Source organism: Aptenodytes patagonicus, chromosome 2, assembly GCF_965638725.1.
Source record: "Aptenodytes patagonicus chromosome 2, bAptPat1.pri.cur, whole genome shotgun sequence".
Classification (NCBI taxonomy): domain Eukaryota; kingdom Metazoa; phylum Chordata; class Aves; order Sphenisciformes; family Spheniscidae; genus Aptenodytes; species Aptenodytes patagonicus.
This window is the reverse complement of record NC_134950.1, coordinates 59047991-59060659: the sequence shown is the minus strand read 5'-3', so window position 1 is coordinate 59060659 and position 12669 is coordinate 59047991. Positions and strand designations below refer to the sequence as shown.

General features: G+C 39.3%; 1 protein-coding gene across 5 annotated transcripts in view; it reads right to left on the bottom strand.

Moving 5' to 3' along the window:
- GNAL (G protein subunit alpha L) overlaps window positions 1–12669 on the bottom strand; it is a 205623-nt gene that overhangs the window by 65885 nt on the left and 127069 nt on the right. The window lies entirely within an intron of this gene.

Here is a 12669-nt window from a genome sequence, read left to right as displayed (position 1 = left end):
CGACCCTGCCTGCTGGCTCCTTCGTTCCTCCAGCCCCTGCCACAGAGCATCACACGCTCCAGCTTGTTTTAAAGCTGGGAGTCCATTTTATGTTATATCATTACTGGTAAGTCAAACCGTAACTGAGTTTTTCCAGCTAAAGCTTTCTAAAATCAAACAAAGAATGGTTAGACAAATTAGTATTTCCTTTATTATATGACTGAGTCTTTCCTCCCTCAAACCAAATTGTTAAAGTAGTACGTCAACTTAAACACAGAAGTTGCTTGTAATCTCTTAACACCTCAACACAACTACTATATCATCAGAGTCCTTTGGTCAGTCATAAATTTGTGAAACCTAACAAATGGCTTTTCTGCAGTTCAATTTGGCTCTGTGTAAATTGGCTGTAATACCACTATTCACTTCATAATCCTGTTGAAATGTTGTGTAAATATCTGAAAATTCTGAAACTTTCTGAAATTGTTTGCCACACCCTCCCCACACCTTTTCAGGATTAAAAACTTCTCTTAAAAGACAAAGTTCGTAGAGAAAGATCTTGGCAGCACAGTGAGTTCACTTTTACTCTGTACAGGTTTCCCAACTTTGCACACCACCCCTGTGAGGTGCCCCAAAAGGTGACACTCTGCTCCTCAGCAACTGCCTGTGACCTGCTGGCGATGTTTTCAGGGAGAGGCAAAACACAAGACAACATTTTCAGAACAAATTAGTACTGAAAATTATGTAGTTAAGCTTTGAACATGCCTACAGAGGTCCTGAATAACTGAAGAAATGTTTTTTTCTTTCAACTATATTGTGCACAATTTAGAGAGAGAGAAAAAACCATTCTTTAAGAAGTTTTCAAAACTTTAGAGAAAAGGAGATGTTAAAGCAGGCGTGAAAAACCTTTGCAGAAAGTCTTGGAAGAAGAGAGGAAGCAACACTAGAGATTGGCATATGCTTATTCTGCCCTTGGAATTTATTTCTTCACTGTTGTGAGGACGTTTATTTTGTCTTTGTTATTTTAACGACTTATGTAACGATTGTTTAAAACACTGCAGATCCACCTTTTGAAGTTATGCTACGGCTATTATAAACTCTATGTTCCTACAGCAGAAGGAAAGCAAAAACAAGCTCAAGAAAGGACAACATATCAAACTAAATAAGTAGAAGGAGAAAGCGGACACACATAACAGAGAGCATGACTACAAGAAAAAGAAAGAACTGGAAAAGTCAGAATGATAAATACCAGAAAACATGGAACATTCCTCAAACTTGAAGCTTATGCTTCATTGATATTTAGGGCATCAGCTGAATGCATCTCACTTGCTGGCATCTTTGTCCAAAGAAAGGCATTGCCTTCTCAATGGAAAGAGCGAACTCTGGATAAGTGTCAGGGTCCTGAGGCAAAAGGACCCAGCTCTCCCACCCCCTTCAATGGGTGCGTGTACAGCAGTGTACAACCTCAGCCCTCCCTCCCGCAGGTGCTTGCTGCTGCAGGTGCAGGGGCCAAGCATGGCATGCCCACCCTCCCCTCCTCGCCATCGGCGAGTGGGAATTCCCACCCACCTGGAAAGCCATCTCTGAGGGGAACCTACATCTAAAAAATGGCCCCATTCAGCCCCACGCAGCCTATGGGAAGGGGATGGGAAGAGGAGAAGGATGCCAGCGTGAAAGCTTCCTTTTCTGCGGGGTGGGATGGATTGAGAGATGGCTGCAGATGTAAATAAATAAGTAAATTAAAAAAAATAAATAAAATTGCATAGCTACAGCAGTTTCTCTCTTCAATTCTGTTTTTACATCCTCTGTATGAGCTTTATTTACTCTTAAAAATCTCTTCTGGAAAAGAGGCAATCTTTTCAGCTCAGCTTCTGAGACCCTACAAATATGTTGTAAATACAGGGTTTCCATATTATATGCTTCGAATATTTCCACCTTACCATTATATCTCAAAGCAGTCTATTTAAAACGACTTCCAGACTTCTAGTCCAAAGCAAATCCTATAAAACGGAGCAAATATACTTACCTCATTAAAATGTACCGATCTACTGCAGAGGAGTACACTTGCCTGCAAATTGCCTCCTACACAGCTACCCGATCCTTCTTTCCCAGGTGACTAAAGCCTTCCAGAAAAATCCTGCTTCATTTCAAGACACCAAGTACCATAATCCAACTTTTCACACTTGATTTTAACCCCCTTCTCATCTGCTCTTTCTTCAATATTTTTTTTCCTCAACTGCTGAGGGCTCCCATTGCACTCAGTCAAGCACACAGGAGGATCCTGCTCACACATGCCAGAGATGTCTGGATCCCAACCTACTCTCCATCACAGGACAACATCCAGATAGCAGTCACCACGTTAGCTTCAACCTCTGCAACCAAGCCCCCTTTGCCCGACCAGCCTTCCTGCAACCGCTCCCCAACCCCCAATCCCCATGACTCATTCCTATAGACCCCAATGCTTGTCACATCTTCCTCCCACCATGGCCACATCATGGCCCCCTCGTTGGCAAACAGGCACTGGTGAGCTAACGAAGGTGCGGGCTTTGGACCAAGCCCGCCCTGCAGCACCTGCTCTTGGGGCTGCAGTATCCTCGGGGTGGCAGCCACCTTTGGCAGCACCCGACACAGGGAAGAGCCAGGGTAATTCAAAGGACAGAGAATTCAGATTTGCTCCAGCTGATGGGCTGGAAGCTGGGCTAAAACTTTTCAGTTAATGTTTTGGGGGGGTGGGGAACTACGTACAAAACATTACCTTAGGTCAGCACAACACAAATAAGGTTTTAAGAGTAAGTTGTGACCTTAGCAGCTTACGTTCTGAGATGGCCAAACTAAGATTTTCTTAAGGGTCTGACTTCTGGAAAGTGGCTATTCAGAAGTTCTTGAAAGTCAAGAGCCAGGTCCTTTAAGAAACCTCAACTGGGACAGGAGAGAACAGGGACATGGAAAATCACTAGGGACATCTGATGCACTTGGTTTGCATGCACATGCAGCTGACCTCTATCGGATCAAAGTCACCGAAATCTACTAGAAATATTTAGTATACTGAAGAGGACCAGGAATAAGGTACTAAGCCTGAAAGCAGAAAAACACCTACATCATGACACATCTGTGAACACCAAACAAAACAGAGCTGTTTCATCCAAACTCTTCCTTAGGGACAGAGGCATACAAATATTTGCACCTATTAATATACATATAAAATAAAACCTTTAATATATTTTTTGATGTAGTATTTTAATTAGAGCATTAGAGAAGTAAATGATGATGCCTCAGGTCTCACGAGTTACAGGTCTCATGAATTACAGGTATTTTTTACTTTATACACATTAATTTACATTAGTTACCTAAGAATTTATAGCGATCATTAGACCATACAATACCAAAATTTTGATGCGATCAAAATGAAGATGTGACACACATCATCTCAAATATTTACTAATATAACATTATTGGGAAATTTTCCACTCTTCCTGAGACAATTCAGAAAACTCAGCCCTGCATTCCCGAGCTTCCTTTTCACTAGTAGATAATTTTTGCTATACATAAATATTCACACATCATCTAAAAATCACAAAGTGACATAGACAGGTTATGATTCCTTTTTTTTTTTCGGAACAAAATACGTTAAGATGTACATAAATGTAGAAACACCCTGAGCTGATATCACTGATGTAAACAGTATTGTATTTTTACTACATTCTAAAAAGGTCTTGTAGAAATATTTTTACTCACCTATTCCAAGGTAAAATTTTTAGGTTGAAAAAAAAGGAGGGAATATATTCCTATACAAAACGTTCCAAGAAACCAATACAGATTACAAATGCAGATGCACTACAGCTAAGTCTCAAAGCATTGTTTTTCAACTTTGTCCTACTAGAAGTTACAGCATGTTCTTGAAATCTAATTTTCCTTATTTTGCAAATAAACTTATTTATTGGTAGGTTACCTTAGAAACCTCCTCCCCCTTGTAACTCCTACAATAAATTTTCAAGTAGGTAAAAAATGGACTTTTTTCACTTTTCAGCTGCCTAAATTGGGAATAAATATTAGTGATGATTAAACAATGACATATCTTCAAGAACAAATCTTTTCGGAAACAGAACTTTTCATCTAATTGCTTTACAAACCACAGAAGTTCATGTTAGGTCAGGAACACAATTTTTATTCTATTAAGATTCCTTTCTGTCTTCCTTCCAGATGGAGCATACATTTAATAGCTATCCTGATGTCACCTTTCAGTCTCCCAGAAACTGGGATGTGGAAGACTCCACTGTATTTTCTATTCCGCATATTTCTTCTGTTAATATAGTGTAAACCTGGAAACAGCTGCTTGGATCAATGTGAAATAAGAGCGATCTCCCTCAAGCCAAAATTCATGCTCTTACCCTCCTAAGCTTCAGGACTGTAAGACAATTTCTCATCTAAAACACAGATTAAACCTGTCTGATTAGCCTGACAACCATTTAAAGAAGTGGCAAACGTTACACATTTTCATAGTTCTGCCACTGTGGGTGTGAAATGAAGTCGTCACTTCTATTCTGAATTTCAGTTACTACTTCTTCTCTCATGTACTTAACCAAACAAAAAGTAAATCACGCAATGCATTAAAAATTCCCATCCTAACACCTCCTGAACTCCCAACAACAACTGCAGCGCAAGATGATCCACAGAATTCATATGGGAAGGGAGGTATATGCCTCCCTACCGAGCGGGGTGTACCCCGCTTGTACTTCCCAATGCACAGGGCAGGGGGTATACAGGCAGTCCCAGTCTCCCATCCACTCAACTATGGAAAAGTTTTGTGGAATAAAAGAGTGACAACAGGTGGGTAACACTGTAATACTATAAGGACGACACCCAGTGGAGTCAAACTAAGGTTGCATAGGCAAACTACCTTCAGGGTTTTCTAAATGTGACATGTTTGACTCCGCAAGCCAAACAATATCCTTTTAAGCATCCTTTTCTGTGTACCACATCTGAGGTCAAAACTGAACCGGCTCCATCAGCCTGCAGCCCAAGCTGCTGAGCGTGGCAGCAACAGCAAGCAGCAGGATGCTGTGCTGTTACGGGGGAGGATGGGCAGCAACAAGGTCTGGGAGAGATGACTAGGAGGAAGGACTCTAACCTAACACTTTCTCCACTTCCCCGAGAGCTGTGAGGAAGCCCTTTTCCACGTGGTGCCCGGGGGATGACCAGAGGGACAGCATTCCGGGCGAAGGGAAGCTCAGCTCAGCTCCCCCCTCATGCTCCAGAAAGCTTTGCAGCCGCCGGGAGTGTCACAGGGGTCTGCTGCCACGCTGGCTGCAACGTATGCCACAAATCAGATTAGCGTATTGGTATTCTGGTGGGTTTTGTAGCATAAGCCATGTAAAGTAACAGAAGAACGGCAATTTTAAAAAGTTTATATTTCAGCCAGGTAAAACCTGGAATTTAACAGGATAAAGCAAAAGCTACTTCTGTGGCTCCAGGACTCTCCTGCAAGCCTCTGCAGTCTCTACTCACTGCAAACAGTTCTTAGATACTTAGATAAAGATTAGGGCAATTTAAATTTAAGAGTTCCACTCCCGTTATCATTAGGTTCTGGTTTCTTCTTGATATTAATTTTTTCATTAATTCAAGACTTGTGCATTTGGAATCAGAGACAAACTTTCCCAACATTGCCGTTGTGACTGGATTCTGCTTTAAATTTAACTTTCTCTACAACATAACTGCTAAGAATGAAGGGAAAGAAAAACAACAGAGAAAAATCTCTGTGTTTCTAAACATAATGACCAATATAATAATTCGAGAGCTAGAAATCTGGTCAAAGGAAGAAAACCACTTTTCCCTGCGGAGGCTACTGACACATCCCAGTACACTGGGTACTTCTATAGTCTACCATCATGCTTACCCTATATAAGCATCTCTGAATCTCCAAATAGGATGGTACTGCTATACACAGCAGTTTCTTAATCTCTTGAAGCCTTTAAAACACGTATGATTATCTTTCTATAAGATATACATGGCAGTTCAACATAATATAATCCAACAGCTAAGATTTTTTAGTATGTAGCAAAGAATAAATCATCTGCTTTTTGTTTTAAGAATGTATAGTAAAATGACAAATAACATATAATAAAAGTGGTAATGCAAACTTGCTGAGTGAATAAACTTGAGGGAATAATACCTGGGGCTTCAGGGTGAATGATGAGAATAAAAAAAAGGTACTTCTACGCTATGCAACAAATCAGGTAGGCAGTAGGGAGATGAATTTAAGTCAAAAAACCAACCTTTTATTGCAATTTTTTGTATAGTATTTCTTTTCCATTGCCCAGGCTTTTCTCTGCAATGCAAGACTCAGGGCCTTAGAGGAAAAAAAAAAAATCTAAAAAGCTATCTGCATAATCTTGTATATAGAGGCATTGCATAGGCAATCTTTATTTTGAAAGCCTCACTTTGACTTTAAACTTGAATCTTAACCCAGTGCTTAACTGAGGCAGCTGTACACCGATGTTACAAGAAACCCAGAACTGACAGTGAGTGATAATTTGCCCCAGTGCCTCCAATTATTACTGGTTTGCTTCTGCCAAGTGTAGCAACTCATTTTCTATTAAAAATACTCTTCACCCCCAAGCATCTACCGCGTGCAACTGTAAGCTGTAGGAACAAAAGTTTTTAAATGGACTTAATGCAGAAATTATGGGGTAAAGTACCAGGTAAGACACCCAAGAGAGAAGGAAGCCTGCTCAGTTACCTCTTTCACAAACAAGTACAGTCTCTTGATAACCAGCCTCTTGTTTATGAGACAAGTGTCCCCTATGGCTCAGCCAGCTCCACTTCTTAATCCTTTATGAAATGTTCTGCCTAACAAGGGAGCTGTTTTGCTGTAGGTATACATAAAGTGCAGCTGCTCAAACTCCTAATGCCTGCAACAAAGACAGGCAAACAGAGTTACAATTTAAAAACAAAAGCAGAATACATGACTTGAATTTTTCCAGCAGCAGTGGTGTCAAAACCTTCCATTAGCACCCAAGCAATAGCACGAGAAACACTGAAACCATGTAGGAGTAGTCGACTGGCACGCAAGGACCATGCTTAGCAGTAGGGTTCAGATGTTTCTAAAGCACCAGCGCTTATGTTAGATTAATTATACAGAAACCTTTAGGAAAAGTACAACCTCCACCCCCTGCAAGGTATTTTCTGTTGTAATTTGTGGGTGTGCAATAATCAATGCAATTACTTTGCTAGTTAGTGACTCATTCTGATAGGCAAAGCAGCAGTTTGGCCTCTAACCCGCCTCCGAAACCTAACTTTGGATCTATCAAAGAGAGTTACAGAATAATACATCCAGATCTACCTTCTCTCCCCATTCATTGGACTTGTTTTGCCTTTTTTAGGCTGGAGGCAACAGCCTAGAAGCACGATCAGTCTGCACTAAGCGTAACCTCAGTTCATTAGAACTGAACATGGGAGGATAGTAAATACCACCTTCACTGAACACCCTTGTGTTGAGGCATCTTATGTTCCAAGAAAACAAAATTAGTTTATTAACTCCTAGCAGAATCTTATCCAACTTGGAAGTGCAAGGAAAGAAGCTGGGGAAACAAACAGCATTTATAAAGGTATAAAAGCACCATTTTCACGTAGCTACCACATGCCACCGCATCTAGACAAAACGTATGAATTGTGGAGCTCGTTGACAGTGTTCAAAAACCAGGAGTGCAACTGACACAGTACATTCTATGTCCCTTTCTTGAACTATTTTTGTGACTTGACTTTTAAGCTCTTACTCTACACTCCATTTCCAAGAAGTGTGTACAGTTAAGGTATCAGCCTGATTGCCTTAGCAGTTCTATTTCTGCCTGCAAGAAACGTGTTCCATCTGCCATCTTATTTTATAGAAATCAACAAGTTCACTTTCGTAGACCACAGAACTCATCTACAAAGTCTGAGAAATATATTAATACATTTTTCAAACTCATATGTGTCAAACACTAAAAAAAGGTCTGAAGTTCTTTAGATCATACTAGCAAAAACAAAAATAAAAACATGATTTTGTGCTTTTGCAATAATTTGGGGCCAGCACTGTAGATAAGACAGTCTTTGAAGATAAAAATGCATTATAAGTCAAAGAGCAGTTCCATGTTTTTTCTTCACTACTTATTAAATAGTGGCTTTTTTTTTCTGAGCTAGACAATGAAGCTTTTATCATACTTAATCCAAAAACCTCTGATTCAATCTTCTAGTTTCCATTTTAATAGTGTATTTCAACCTTCAGTGTGCCATCACAAATCCTTGAATGCTGCTGCCTACCTGCTATTTTGAGGGGGCCATCAAGCTCTCTACTAAGGAAAGTAGAAGAAATAATTTAAGCAAATTACTTACTGTATGTAGTGCCTAAAAAACATGTTGTACTGAGGATGCAAAGCTCACACACATTCTTTTCCTTGAAGGTATTTTGGTTTTTTCTATGTTAGGACCTCTCTCTGAATGCACATAAAGCTCTTCATTTTAAAAAAAACCTCTCAAATTATTTGTGAAAGTAATTACAGGTGTGTTACACAATCCCGCAACATTGCTGCCCTTTGCACTTCTGCAGCTCTTGTGAAAAGAAAAAGGTAAGTATTGTTATAATTCCCTCACGAAGAATTTTTTGTGGACAACAGATGATGACAAAGCGTGAGATAAATCTGCAGGTGCTGAACAACATACAAAACTTCATGGTACTGACCAAATAGAAGAATCAGAAATAGTCATGACTTCACAAAATTTGGTAGCAGATGGTTTATCCCTCTGATCAAGATGCTGATTACACAGTTGTCTTTGTAGAGCACTGAGCTTTCAAACTGGAAAAATTACTGAAAAACACATAATCTGGGTGTCACCTGTACTCGGAGATGTTTGCTTGCTGCTTGTTTGTTTATTAAAAGCAATAATGGCACTGCAAAAGTGTACAGATTCTTTATGTCAAAATTTGAATCTTTATCTAATTAGGCAAGACCAGGCAGAGTGGAGTTCGTTGAGAGTAGAGGACGGCAAATCAACCCACAGCAGTTTTGTTACTGCTTCTGCGATCATTTAACTCCTGGGCCTCTGTGTAACAAACTGCAACAAACATCATACTTCATTTTCTTATAAGTCAATACAACGTCCAGTCAGTGAGTATGTACAAACCACTCTGCAATCCCTGATGAAGGGACTGTTACGGAAGTGAGAAGTACTGCTATAAGACACATATTATAAGTTGGTAAACTTCAGGCATTTCACTGCAGGAAATATTATCAAGATTTATTTTCCAAAACACAAGCCAATAATAACAACTTACATGCTGTAACATGGCAGAGTTGGATCTGAATCCCCTACGGTTTTAATTCTTGAGTAGTATTGTATCAGATCACATTTTTTATTAGCTGTATAGTAAGGCAGTCGTCTTTTCCATGCCACAATGCGCTCTGGCACCAATCAGTATAAAAAAATTGAAATCTTCTGGTGGATTATTATTTCACTGAGCAGTGAAAATCATGCAGTTAATGCTTGCCTGCTGCTTTGAAGATATAAAGCTAAATGTGCACTTTGTCACCTTTTGACGATGAGAACTTGACCCCCTATGCAAGTTACTCCTGCGGTGCTCTCAGCCCTTCTTACAAGTCTGCTTCAGTTTTCATTACTCAGACGGTGGGGATACCACCAATGAAGTCAGACTGGTGGAGTTCAAAGCTGAAGGACGTGGCTCTCCCCCGTCCCCAGGCAGCTCTCCTGCCCATGCCCATAGGGAACCCCTGCTGCTTCTGTAAATATAGTTTCATAGTGAAGACAACCGTCGAGTGAGCTGAAAAAACACAAGCCTGCAGCTTATAATTCTTACAGTACGAAAAGTTTCTACTACTCACAGCTTCAACTGTTTTCCTTAAACCAGTTTTGAAGGTCATACATCAAGGAACTATTTCATACTCTAGTACGCACTTTATTATTTGTAAGTGATTTCCTACCAGACAAGTGGTTTGCAAGGACCGAGAACTCTCATTTCCTTTTATAGATTTGATTCGGAAATAAATGCTGGCAACATCATGTGACTAACAGGCAGCATCCACAACTTAAGCAACTCTCATAATTAAATCTGAAAGTAACGGAAAAGTCAGCCTGCTGCTGCCAGATCTATTTAGTCTCCTACTCCTCTGCACAGGTTTTATCTAAATTCTTCACCTTTATCTCTCTTCTTTGACACTTTTTCCTGTCCTCATCCACGTGCAGAAGACAGACTAGCTTCAAGACAGTAACTTATTCATTCTGAAATATTTACAATAGCAGGAAAAGGAAATACAAGTCTTTATTATATCTCTGTGACTAAACTGAATTGAGTTTCAGCAAAAAAATTTTTGTAAATTAACAACCACAAATGTAGGTGTAACTATATGAATAAGGATTCCAAAGGAAAAATTTTTTGTCTTTTCTATCTGACGGCTGTTGTCTTTGAGAACTATTCTGGGAAAAGACTGTGGATACAACTGCAGGAACTAGTAATTTTGACTATCTGAATGTAATATACTTTAAAGGAACACCATCGTTTGAAGGCATGTGCTCACAACTTTTATAGATGCAGAGCTACTGTATCTTATTATTCAGTAAGACTAAGGTATCTTAATAAGGCTCCGAAAAGTAATGCAGATTCTTAAGTTAATCTTGGCAACATTTTATATAATTTTCAACATTCTCCTAGTGTCAGCCCCCATGAATCTAGTGCTGATGAGCCCTAAAAATCAACCTTTTCAGACTAATTCAGAAGAAATTTAGCTAGTGACTTCAGAAAAGTAAGACTTTAATTCCTAGTGTTTAGTTCTTAATTTCCATTCTGCAAAGTACATAATTTTGAAGAACTGAGATAATATCATCCTATTATGTATAATACGGAAAGAATGTATATACAGTAACAAATGAAATTGCTAAGGCATCAGAACCCAAGTATTTTTTATTAGTCCATAAATATTCTTGCAACTCAGAAACTGCCTAGAAGTCAACAGAAATCTGTATCCGTAGGAATAGAAATCTCTATCTTTATGAATACAGATGACCAGAGACAATGAACAGCTTGTGGATGGGAAATTCTGTTGGAATTATCAGAGCTGGAAGTTGTTAAGGGGGTCCAGCTTGTTGGGATGCAAATGTTTCCAGAGTACTTGAAAAAACTACTTTATATAGCCTAAGCTAGCTTCTTCCCTTTCTTCCCAGTCTTTTATTTACTATTTGCTGCAGGATTATTTCTCACTCCAAATGTAATCTAACATGAAAGCTGCTGATCAATATTGTAAACAGATGATTAGTGTCTTGTGACTGCCAAAGAACTGTTAATGAATCTCAATACATGATGTTGAAGCATGGACATGAGATAAAATAATTGAATTGAGTGAAATAATAAAAACAGGTAATTCCCTCAGTTTAAAAGGCAAATATTGCCAGAGCTCCTTAAACAGAGAGAAATGATTCACGGTCGTCTCAGAAATGGTAGGAAATACATTTCTTCAGATTAATTAAAATCAAACTGCCACCAACTGAAGTATTGCCTACTGAAGTAAAACACAGAACTAGTGAGTTTGAAGTCATTGATATTGGACCCCCCTCCAACCTGCAGCAACTGAACCAAGACCACCATGTAAGGCCCCAAGGAGCCTCCCTGCACCTTCTCCCCCAGCTTCCTTCAGATACTACTCATGCCATAGAGCCCGTCAGAGCCACCATAGGGCCACCAGCAACCTCCATGCAAGATGGCTGGTTGTACATGAACAAAAATGGGGTACTGGATGGAGAAAAATGGAACTAACTTACTTCAATTGGATCTGGAGAGAAAACCTCAGATAAATATGTGCACATTGTGAGCAAGGCCTTGAAACAATGCAAGACAATTCAGACAAGGACTTTTGTTGCCTTCTGTTACAAAAACCAACCAACCTACTCTAAAATGAAACAGAGAAGTAACTTCTTCCAGCAGCAATCACTCTAAATTTCTAGGGAAACTCCGTTCCGCAAACAGTCTTTTCAGATCTCTTGCTTCCTGTGAATGACTGAAAGAGAAGATACGGCTGGGCTACGAATGCATCCAGGCTATTCCCGACTCTTTAAATATCTCCTTGAAGGATACTAGGAGCAGGTGCATTGTAGAGTATAGCCTTTAAGCAACCATAAACTTTTGAGAACTAAAGGTAGTAAAATCACCGGTAGTTACTTTTAATTAAACAAACAAACAAATACACCCCAACCTTCTCTTCCTCTCTACGTGCCCACTGATCCATTGTTTATTGATTCATAGCTTTTTTCATCTTCCAAGTTGAAATGCATTTCACTAGTGATGGAAAGAGCCTTCTTCATTATTTCCATCAAAGACCTTTTCTGCAGTTAAAGCAGAAAATGTATGTAAATACCAGAAGTGAATTTCTTTATCAGTTGTAGCCAGAAGTGAATTTCTTTATCAGTTGTAGCAAGTCCCAACCTTAACACTGTGAAATAGTTCAATATATCTGGAGAGTATCTACATTTAAAGCAAACAATAAATTTTTAAGTATAAAAAGGAAAAGCTGTTTTATTTCCAGGGAAAAAAAAAAAGGGTATTGACTTGGAGAACTCGAGAGTCCAACCGGTTCTTTGATCAGTCATGCTGGGTGTATGACACATTTGGTTAAACATAAATGCTTTCTTCATATACAGTTGTTTCTGTTTTCA